This window comes from Palaemon carinicauda, chromosome 3, assembly GCF_036898095.1.
Source record: "Palaemon carinicauda isolate YSFRI2023 chromosome 3, ASM3689809v2, whole genome shotgun sequence".
Lineage (NCBI taxonomy): Eukaryota > Metazoa > Arthropoda > Malacostraca > Decapoda > Palaemonidae > Palaemon > Palaemon carinicauda.
Window position 1 is genome coordinate 46,933,116 of NC_090727.1, and position 10,000 is coordinate 46,943,115.

General features: G+C 41.9%; 1 protein-coding gene across 11 annotated transcripts in view; it reads left to right on the forward strand.

Moving 5' to 3' along the window:
- LOC137638270 (tyrosine-protein phosphatase 10D-like) overlaps positions 1-10,000 on the forward strand; it is a 372,144-nt gene that overhangs the window by 329,890 nt on the left and 32,254 nt on the right. For 5 of the 11 annotated variants that reach the window (XR_011043978.1, XM_068370339.1, XM_068370335.1 and 2 more), the window contains one exon: positions 9,580-9,826. The exons of 2 other annotated variants lie outside the window; for them this stretch is intronic. The gene's annotated coding sequence lies outside the window, so the exon portion shown is untranslated. Of the gene's footprint in view, positions 1-836; positions 972-9,579; positions 9,827-10,000 lie in introns of all 11 variants that reach the window. 4 more of the 11 variants (XM_068370336.1, XM_068370333.1, XM_068370334.1 and 1 more) reach the window with 1 other exon arrangement.

A 10,000-nucleotide genomic window follows, 5' to 3' on the forward strand; every position in this document is an offset into this window, starting at 1 on the left:
GTAAAATTTGTATAAGAAGTTTTATACGTCTACTCCTTGAGAGAGAGAGAGAGAGAGAGAGAGAGAGAGAGAGAGAGAGAGAGACTTTCCTTGACAACTTGTTGCATTGCAGATAAAGTCTCAAACTTTCGGCGAACGTGAAAATGTAGCTGAAAATAGAATTGGCGTTATTGAATATCATGGCTGGTGGCACAAATACATTCTGTAAGAAAAAGATTATCAAAAAATCTCACTCTATCGTAAAATTATAAGCAATTCTTAAGTGACTCGAAATATAGTTTAATTTTAGAGTAAATTTTATACCGCAAACAAAAACATTGTTAATGATGTTAGATCATGAAATGCTAATAGAAATTACACAAGTTTAAGCATTTATTATTATTATTATTATTATTATTATTATTATTATTATTATTATTATTATTATTATGTGGCTGCTTTTCGAACTTTCCTTTTTATCTAATTACAATCTAACGTACACACACGAACACACAAACCCCGAACTGGAATGGTGGATTGTGTCATTCAGTTTTTAATGATATCGTAAAAAAAAAAAAAGTTATTACTATTTGTTATGTTGAGAGATTTGCAAGTATTGGGTGGAATGTTCCTCCAAGCTAACTTCAGCCACAGAGAGAGAGAGAGAGAGAGAGAGAGAGAGAGAGAGAGAGAGAGAGAGATTTAAGACTAGAATACATTATGAATGAAAGCATGCAGATTCTGATAAAATGTGAATAAAAGAGGCGTGAAAACTAACAAAATTGGAAACTATAAAAGGAATTCTGAATGAATCACGAATTCACACCAACGTACATAACGCAAATCTCAGCAAACAGAAAACGGACATTTATCGCATAGAGAAAACGGAAGCAGATGTTAGTTGGGTCATTTGAATTCAAGAGAGAACATCTCTGAGACATCGAGCGGCAACCATTAGTTATGCACACCGGATATGGAATTTCTATTTTTAGGTAAAGTTAGGATCATAGGATGGAAAGGGGTTCTGTAAAGAGAGAATGGATGCATTGTGGGCTAAAGTTTGAGAAATGGAAAAGGAAATACAATTCGGTAGTTAAAGGATAAATTTGGCATGTAGAACACTGCACCACCAGTGCAGCTACGTTCTGAATATCGGCGTTTACTAAGGGTGAAGTCAAACACTCTTCCTCTGTGGTGTTCATATATTCCATCAAAAGCAGCGAGGTTTGACGCTGCAAACAAAAGCAGCAATAAATATACAAAAAAATAATGTAAATATTCATGTAAAACAATATATATACTGTAAATATCATGTAAATACAAAATAATGTAAATGATGTAAAATACAATACAGTAATTCCACAGGTAAGGTTCACTTAACATAGAAAATAAACTTACATTTTCCAGACGCCGATTCTAATGCTAAAATTCTCAGATAACCACTGGTACAAGTTGCTGTACCACCAGATGCATTCAGCCTCCTAGCTAACAGCAACACTGGTCACTTAATACTATGATGAGTACACTGGGCAGCTCAGCACACCACAAATACTGCAGAACCACAGCATGCAGAAATTCCATGTGCTTTCCAGAGCCTGCCCACGCTGAACTGAACAAAGGCGCCAAGGCGGGCATAAATCGCGGCCTTTGGGCAGATGCCAACAATAACAGTACAATATTTTTCAGTACCAACTCAATACTTCTTTTTCATATAAAAAAGTAAACAAAATATGTATACAGTTTTCCATTCAATAGAAATATTCAATTCAAAATAGTGCACATAAGTATATAATTAAATACAAAACAAACATCAGGCAATCCCGACGCTCGCTTATCTCCTCATCCTTATCATCAACAAAGAAAACGTGTAGCGCCAACATAACTAAAAACGTAAAACACCGTGGCATATCCTACACCGCCCCCTATTTTGTAGTATACAAAATACACTGCAAATATGCCACATACACAGCACGCCATATGAGCAGCGCACGGCGTTCACTCTTTTTCCAATGGCACTCCACTGTCATCACACTCCGTTTCAAGGAGAAGGCACATTTTCTGCACTGGACGTAAGTACAACCCACACTCGGTCTTAATCTTGGCTTGTCTAACTCGGTTGTCAGAGTCTCGAGTCACTTCCAAGACTCGCCCCAAAGGCCACGAGCCTCTGGGGAGACGTTCGTCGGTAGTTAGCACGATGTCGCCAACTTGGATGTCTCGCCGTTGGACGGTCCACTTCTGTCTTTCTTGAAGCAATGGAAGGTACTCCCTCAGCCATCGCTTCCAGAATTGGTCGGCAAGATATTGCGCTTGACGCCAGCGGCGCCTAACATACAAGTCCTTCTGGTCAGTCTTCGTTACTGGGAGCACTGCACTCTTCAGAGTCAACAGCATACTAGGCGTCAATGGCAGTGGACAGTCTGGGTCGTCGTTTACCTTGGTTAGGGGTCTTCCATTCACCAAAGACTCTGCTTCGCAGAACAGTGTCGATAGTGTGTCGTCAGTGGTGACCTGCTGCAGGCAGGTTGCACTGAGAGCTCTTCTCACTGAGCGTATGAGGCGTTCCCACACTCCTCCGAAGTGTGACGCATATGGCGGGTTGAAACGCCACTCGATGCCCTTAGCTGCTAGGGTTTGGGCAATTTCCTCTTCCTTGAAATCTTGAAGAGCTTCCTTCAGCTCTCGGTCAGCTGCGACGAGGTTAGTACCGTTGTCTGACCATATTCTCTTGACAGCTCCTCGCCTGGCCGTAAATCTTCTCACTGCATTCACAAAGGAGTCTTGATCCATTGAGCTGAGAACCTCCAGATGAATCGCTCGCACTGTCAGGCAGGTAAAAATGGCTCCCCAGCGCTTCACTGTAGAGCGCCCTTGCTTCACAAAGAAGGGACCGAAGCAGTCTGCCCCTGTATTGGTGAAGGGAGGATCCCCCGGACAGATCCGGTCAGAGGGCAAGTCGGCCATCACTTGATTCACTGGCCGACAACTGAGTCTTCTACAGATGACACAGTCACGTATCACTGATCTAACTACTGAATTTCCATGAACGATCCAGTAGTTTTTTCTTAGTTCAGCCATAAGATGGTTCTGCCCACAATGGCTGTTTGTTTCATGGGTCCATCGCACCATCTTCCTCACAACTGGCGACTTGGATGGAAGAATGATGGGGTGCTTGCAGCTATCACTGATGGTGGCTTCACAGAGTCTTCCACCAACCTTCAGCAAGCCTTCTTGTAGAAATGGTCGCAACTTGCAAATCTTGCTGGATTTCTTCACCTTGGAATCCTTCTTGGAGAGTGATTTGATCTCACTCCCATACTCTTGAGCTTGAATCTTCTTCCATATTATGGTTGTTGCACAATTCATCTCGTTTGCAGATAACACTTCTGATCCACTCTTAGTTCCTAATCGCCTCAGTCGAGCGATGATTCGCACTATCTTGGTCCATGAAAAGAACTTGGCAGCAATCTTCTCCACTAGGATTGGTTCCGGCACCACCATGCTGAAGATGGGTGCAGACTGCTTAACTTCTGGATCTCCATCTAGTTCTGCTCGCTTAACATCGTCAGGAAGAGCTGGCCAACTGTCCTGCTCTTGACACAGGAACTCTGGTCCTGTCAGCCACAGCGACGACTCCAGCAAGCTGTCCACATCAAGGCCCCGAGAGGCCAGGTCTGCAGGGTTCGCAGAGGTGTTCACATACCTCCAAGCGGTGATGTCACTGAGGTCGCGGATGAGGTTCACACGGTTGTTTACAAACGTGTGGTATCTTGCAGACAGGTTACGGATGTACTTCAGGACAGACGTGCTGTCGGTCCAGAACACTGAGTCACACAACTCCAAATCGAGTTCTGACCTGATCTTGCAATCAAGTTGAGCTGCCACAGCAGCAGCAGTCAATTCCATTTGTGGAATACTCGGTCTCTTGAGGGGAGCTACACGAGCTCGACCCATAACCAGTGTACTGTTCACTTGGTTATTCTTGCTTACCGTGCGCAGATACGTGGCCACACCATATCCTGCCTGGCTTGCGTCCGCAAAATGGTGAAGTTGGTACGATGATACCTCCCCAAAGTCTGGAGGCACCAGGCTTCTTCTGATCTTGAAGTCTCCTAGACACTGAAGCTGGGAAGTCCATCTGCTCCAGCGATTTGCTTCGTCGTTGTTCATTTCTTCATCCCAAGGTAAGTTGCGACGACACAGTTCTTGTAGTAACATCTTCCCTTTCAGGGTGAAAGGTGCGACAAAACCAAGTGGATCATACAACGAAGCCACTACAGAGAGAACTCCTCTTCGTGTCCTAGGCTTCTCCTTCAGGTTGATCTTGAAGGTGAACTCATCACTGCTCATGTCCCAGTGGATACCCAAAGCGCGCTCCGTAGGCAGCTCGTCCTTACTGAGGTCCAATGTAGCCACTGATTTATCTCTCTCCCCTTCAGGCACGGCAGCGAGAATGCACTTGTTGCTAGATGTCCACTGGTTCAGCCGGAATCCTCCATCAGCACAGAGTCCAATGAGGTCTTTTGTCAATTGGATACAGTCTTCCTCGCTGTCCATTGACTTCAACAAGTTGTCAACGTAGAAGTTGCGTCGTACGGCATGGCAAGCGTCTTCACCATACTTGTCACCATAGTCCAGTGCTGCCTGTCTGAGGCAGAAGTTGACTACACTTGGGGACGATCGCGCTCCAAACACATGTGAAGTCATCCTGAACTCTTGAATAGCTTGATTGGTGTCTCCACCTGGCCACCACAGGAAGCGTAAAGAGTCCCTCTCGTCTTCTGGCACCTTGACTTGATGGAACATTTCTTGTATGTCCGCAGTAACAGCATGTTGTCCTTCCCTGAAGCGCAGCAGCACTCCAGCAAGACTACTTGTGAGATCTGGTCCTTGCATGAGGTGGTCATTGAGTGAGGTCCCAGCATGCTTAGCCTTAAGGTCGAAGACAACCCTAAGCTTGTCCTTGGTAGGGTGTTTGACCCCATGGTGCGCCATGTAGTTCACACGGCCATCACTGCGATTCAGCTTGTCGACTGGGACAAGCTCAGCGTACCCTTTCAAAAGGTACTTCTCTACTTGTTCGACGTATTTAGTCTTGTACGTTTCATTTGCCTCAAATTTCTTCTTTAAGGAGTGAGCCCTACGTTCTGCCATGGCACGGTTATTAGGTAGAGGCTCAGTGTCACTAAAGGGTAAGCAAGCAACATACTTGCCATCTGTCTGGACAACAGTTTCGTCCAGCAAAGACAGGAATCTCTTGTCTTCAAAAGAATCTTCTATCTTTGAGAGTGTCTCTTTCTCCCAAAAGTCTTGGTTGAAGTTGCGTTGCAGAAGTTCTGTTGTATCATCCACAGTGCACACATGGAACAGAAGGGCAGGACCTGAAGGCGATCTAGGTCCTGTTGGGCCGAAAACAACCCACCCTAGCTTGGTCAGGTATGCAGATGGCTCGTCCTTAAGCCCATGTCGCTGGTCTAGAATCCCTCTGTTCAATGTCGTGTCTAGCCCAATGATCAGCTCTACTTGACGATGATCTTCAGGTAGACTCTCTACTTCCAGGTCACTCAGATGTGGCCACTTGGTCAGCCATTCTTGACGCATGGCATGGTCCATAGACACATTGATCTTGTCAGCCACGAACATGTCGGTCACATGCTCTCCTTCATCAGTATTAATATTACCAATGTGTAGGGACAGAACTTCCTTACAAGTGAAAGTCCCTGCTTCAGTTGCCATGATCTGGTTACATGGTCTTCCTTTGAGACCCATTCGGTCTATCAGGCTTCTTGCTGCCAATGTTGGGGCAGCTCCACTGTCGATGAATCCATAGGTTGCATGGATGCCATTTACGAGAACAGGTAAGATCTTCAGCATTGTTCTTCCCTTAGGTAACTGGCTTGCACACACTGAGAACATAGGTTGCACATTTGGGGCTGCAGCACTCTTGCCAGCTGTAGCAGTCGCGCCACCTTCTGTAGCACCAACTGCCTTCTCACCGCCCCCGATAGCACTTTTGCCTCCCACATGGGCCGCACCTGTATTGCTTGCAGTCTTAGGTGGACTATGCAGCATGGTATGGTGCTTGTGAGATCCACACTTTTCACAGATGGATGCATCTTCACATTTTGCATATGAATGTTCACCATTAAGACACCTGAAGCAGTATCTTGCCTTCTTTATCACCTCCCAGCGATCTGGAAGCTTCAACCTCTCAAATTTGAAGCACTCTTTAAGTTCATGGTCCTCCTTAGTGCAGAAGGGACACCATTTCCCTCTAGCTGGTGAAGCCGTGTGGTGCACAGGTAAGGTCTTAGGCCTGACAGGCTTGGATGGCTTCTCAGTAGGCTTCGGGATACGACGGTCGCACTCATAATAAGAGAGATGCTTGGCAATACATGCCTGTTTCTCAATGTACTCTATTAGAGCTGGAAGCTTGAACTTATGTTCCTCGCATTTCGCTACCCATCTCACTCTCAGTTGGTATGGGAGCTTTTCAACAATCTTCTTCATTGTTTCTTGAAGCTCTATTCGATGGTAGTTATTACCAAGTGCTGCCTTAACTGTCTTCAAACATGCAGCATAATTTTCCAGGCCATCAATATCACCTGCATTAATCTCCTTCCAATCAAATAGCTTCTTGACATAAGCATCTGACAGGTCATTGTCATTCTTGTATTTACGACACAATATCTCCCATGCACAATCATACCCAATGTCAGTGGGTAGATGGAAACAGTTCTCAATCAGGTTCTTGGGAGTACCATCTAAACAGTTGTATAGGTGAGTTAGCCTTCGTGCAGGGTCGTCGGTATTACACTCCACAATCCAGGTGAAAGAATTCTTAAACATGGAGAATTTGGTTAAGTCTCCGCTGAAACGCTCCAGCTTCATCTGTGGTAGCTGCATTCGTCGTGTTAGTTCTTGCTGACTAGCTAGTGTACAATCAAGAGCCTTTACTATTTCAGAAGTTTGCAGATCTGCTTGTGACACATCTCGAGTTAAGGGAACACGTCTTGGCACAAAAGGCGTCGCATCTGGGGCCAATGGAGTTGAATGATGTTCAAGACCGTTCAGGTCATACGTCACACTGTGGACGTTCGTAGGATTCACATCTGCTTCATGAACCCTGCTGATTCTCCCACTCTCATAGTGAGAATTTACATCACTTCTCCACTGCTCAATCCCTTTGACATCCAACTGAACTGATGAGTCCCTCTTCTCCCGTTGTGAAGCAATACTAGCAGCGGAACCAGCATATGAAGTTCCAGCTTCAGACAGTATTTCATACTCCACCTGTAGTTTATCACAGTCTAACTTCAGGCCGTTAATCTCTTCTTGGCTCTTGCGTTTAGCTGCAATTGCTTTGGCTTGCATTTCAATTTCAAGTGTTTTGGCTTGCATTTCGGCTTCAGCTGCAAGTGCTTTGGCTTGCATTTCCAAAGCCAATTCCTCTTCTTCTAGCTGTTTTGCTTCCTCCGCTTGCTTAAGCTTTGCTTGCGCCTCAAGCAAGCGCACACGCAGTGCCGACTGGCTGGTCTTTGCTGAAGCTCTTGAAATGGACGACATGGTGACAGATGATAGAGGCCACAACAGACGATCCTTGCAGACACAAGGCTGACGAAGTCCACTTGTCCCACGCTGGCGTTACTTGACCCAGGCTGGAGTATTCGTCAAACTGTAGAACACTGCACCACCAGTGCAGCTACGTTCTGAATATCGACGTTTACTAAGGGTGAAGTCAAACACTCTTCCTCTGTGGTGTTCATATATTCCATCAAAAGCAGCGAGGTTTGACGCTGCAAACAAAAGCAGCAATAAATATACAAAAAAATAATGTAAATATTCATGTAAAACAATATATATACTGTAAATATCATGTAAATACAAAATAATGTAAATGATGTAAAATACAATACAGTAATTCCACAGGTAAGGTTCACTTAACATAGAAAATAAACTTACATTTTCCAGACGCCGATTCTAATGCTAAAATTCTCAGATAACCACTGGTACAAGTTGCTGTACCACCAGATGCATTCAGCCTCCTAGCTAACAGCAACACTGGTCACTTAATACTATGATGAGTACACTGGGCAGCTCAGCACACCACAAATACTGCAGAACCACAGCATGCAGAAATTCCATGTGCTTTCCAGAGCCTGCCCACGCTGAACTGAACAAAGGCGCCAAGGCGGGCATAAATCACGGCCTTTGGGCAGATGCCAACAACAACAGTACAATATTTTTCAGTACCAACTCAATACTTCTTTTTCATATAAAAAAGTAAACAAAATATGTATACAGTTTTCCATTCAAGAGAAATATTCAATTCAAAATAGTGCACATAAGTATATAATTAAATACAAAACAAACATCAGGCAATCCTGACGCTCGCTTATCTCCTCATCCTTATCATCAACAAAGAAAACGTGTAGCGCCAACATAACTAAAAACGTAAAACACCGTGGCATATCCTACATGGCACTAGCATGAATTGTTCTTTTGTGGAGCGAAACCCTGGTAAGGAAAACAGTTAAATGTGGAACACACACACACACACACATATATATATATATATATTATATATATATATATATATATATATATATATATATATATATATATATATATATATATATATATATATATATATATATGTGTGTGTGTGTGTGCGTGTATGTTTGTGTGTGTCGGTATATACATATATATATATATATATATATATATATATATATATATATATATATATATATATATATATGTGTGTGTGTGTATGTTTGTGTGTCGGTATATATATATATATATATATATATATATATATATATATATATATATATATATATATATATATATATATATATATATATATATATATATATATATATATATGTGTGTGTGTGTGTGTGTGTGTGTTTGTGTGTGTCGGTATATATATATATATATATATATATATATATATATATATATATATGTGTGTGTGTGTGTGTGTGTGTTTGTGTGTGTCGGTATATATATATATATATATATATATATATATATATATATATATATATATATATATGTGTGTGTGTTTGTGTGTGTCGGTATATATATATATATATATATATATATATATATATATATATATATGTGTGTGTGTTTGTGTGTGTCGGTATATATATATATATATATATATATATATATATATATATATATATATATATATATATATATATATATATATATATATATATATATATATATATACCGACACACACAAACACACACACACACACATATATATATATATATATATATATATATATATATATATATATATATATATATATATATATTCAGGATAGGAAATCCGTTCTACATTTTACCGTTTCTTGGTAAAGAATGATACTTTTACAAACGATGTGAAGCTTGATCCAATAGAACTGTTGCAATAATATCAAGCCTTAAGCAGATCATCTTTTCCATCCCCTTTTAATGAGTAATGCCAGTTGCGAGACTTTCCCTTTGACTTTGGGAGATTTGTCTTTATAATTAAATCCCTAGAGTTCATAATTGTCTGAATTCAAGAAATGTCTTGATTTATGTCTTGCATTTCCACAGGTTTTCGGAGCCGATGTCGTAATTCAATTTCCTCCCGACCGATTCCCAGACAAGGACGGCTTCTACCGCCTGGATTACTGGCCCCCGCAGGGGGCACCCCCTGCTAATACCACCTTCACTCCAGCGAAGGTGGTGGAGGGGATTGAGCTGACCAGGTTGTTGCCAGGGACCAAGTATGACTTCCTGTAATATTAGTGCAATGACACTCTTAGCGATTACCCCATGTGAACGGCGTCCATTGCAACAGGTAGGTTTTGCATGAATCAACAAACGTCTTGTTTACGTGATTGCACCAATATCTAATTGAATGAGATTCGTATATTTGTTTATTTGAAGTCTTATTTAGGTATTGTTTTGCCTAATGACAAATCTAATTGTACTTATTTGTTTATTCATTTATGAGTAGTGTTATAGTAAATGG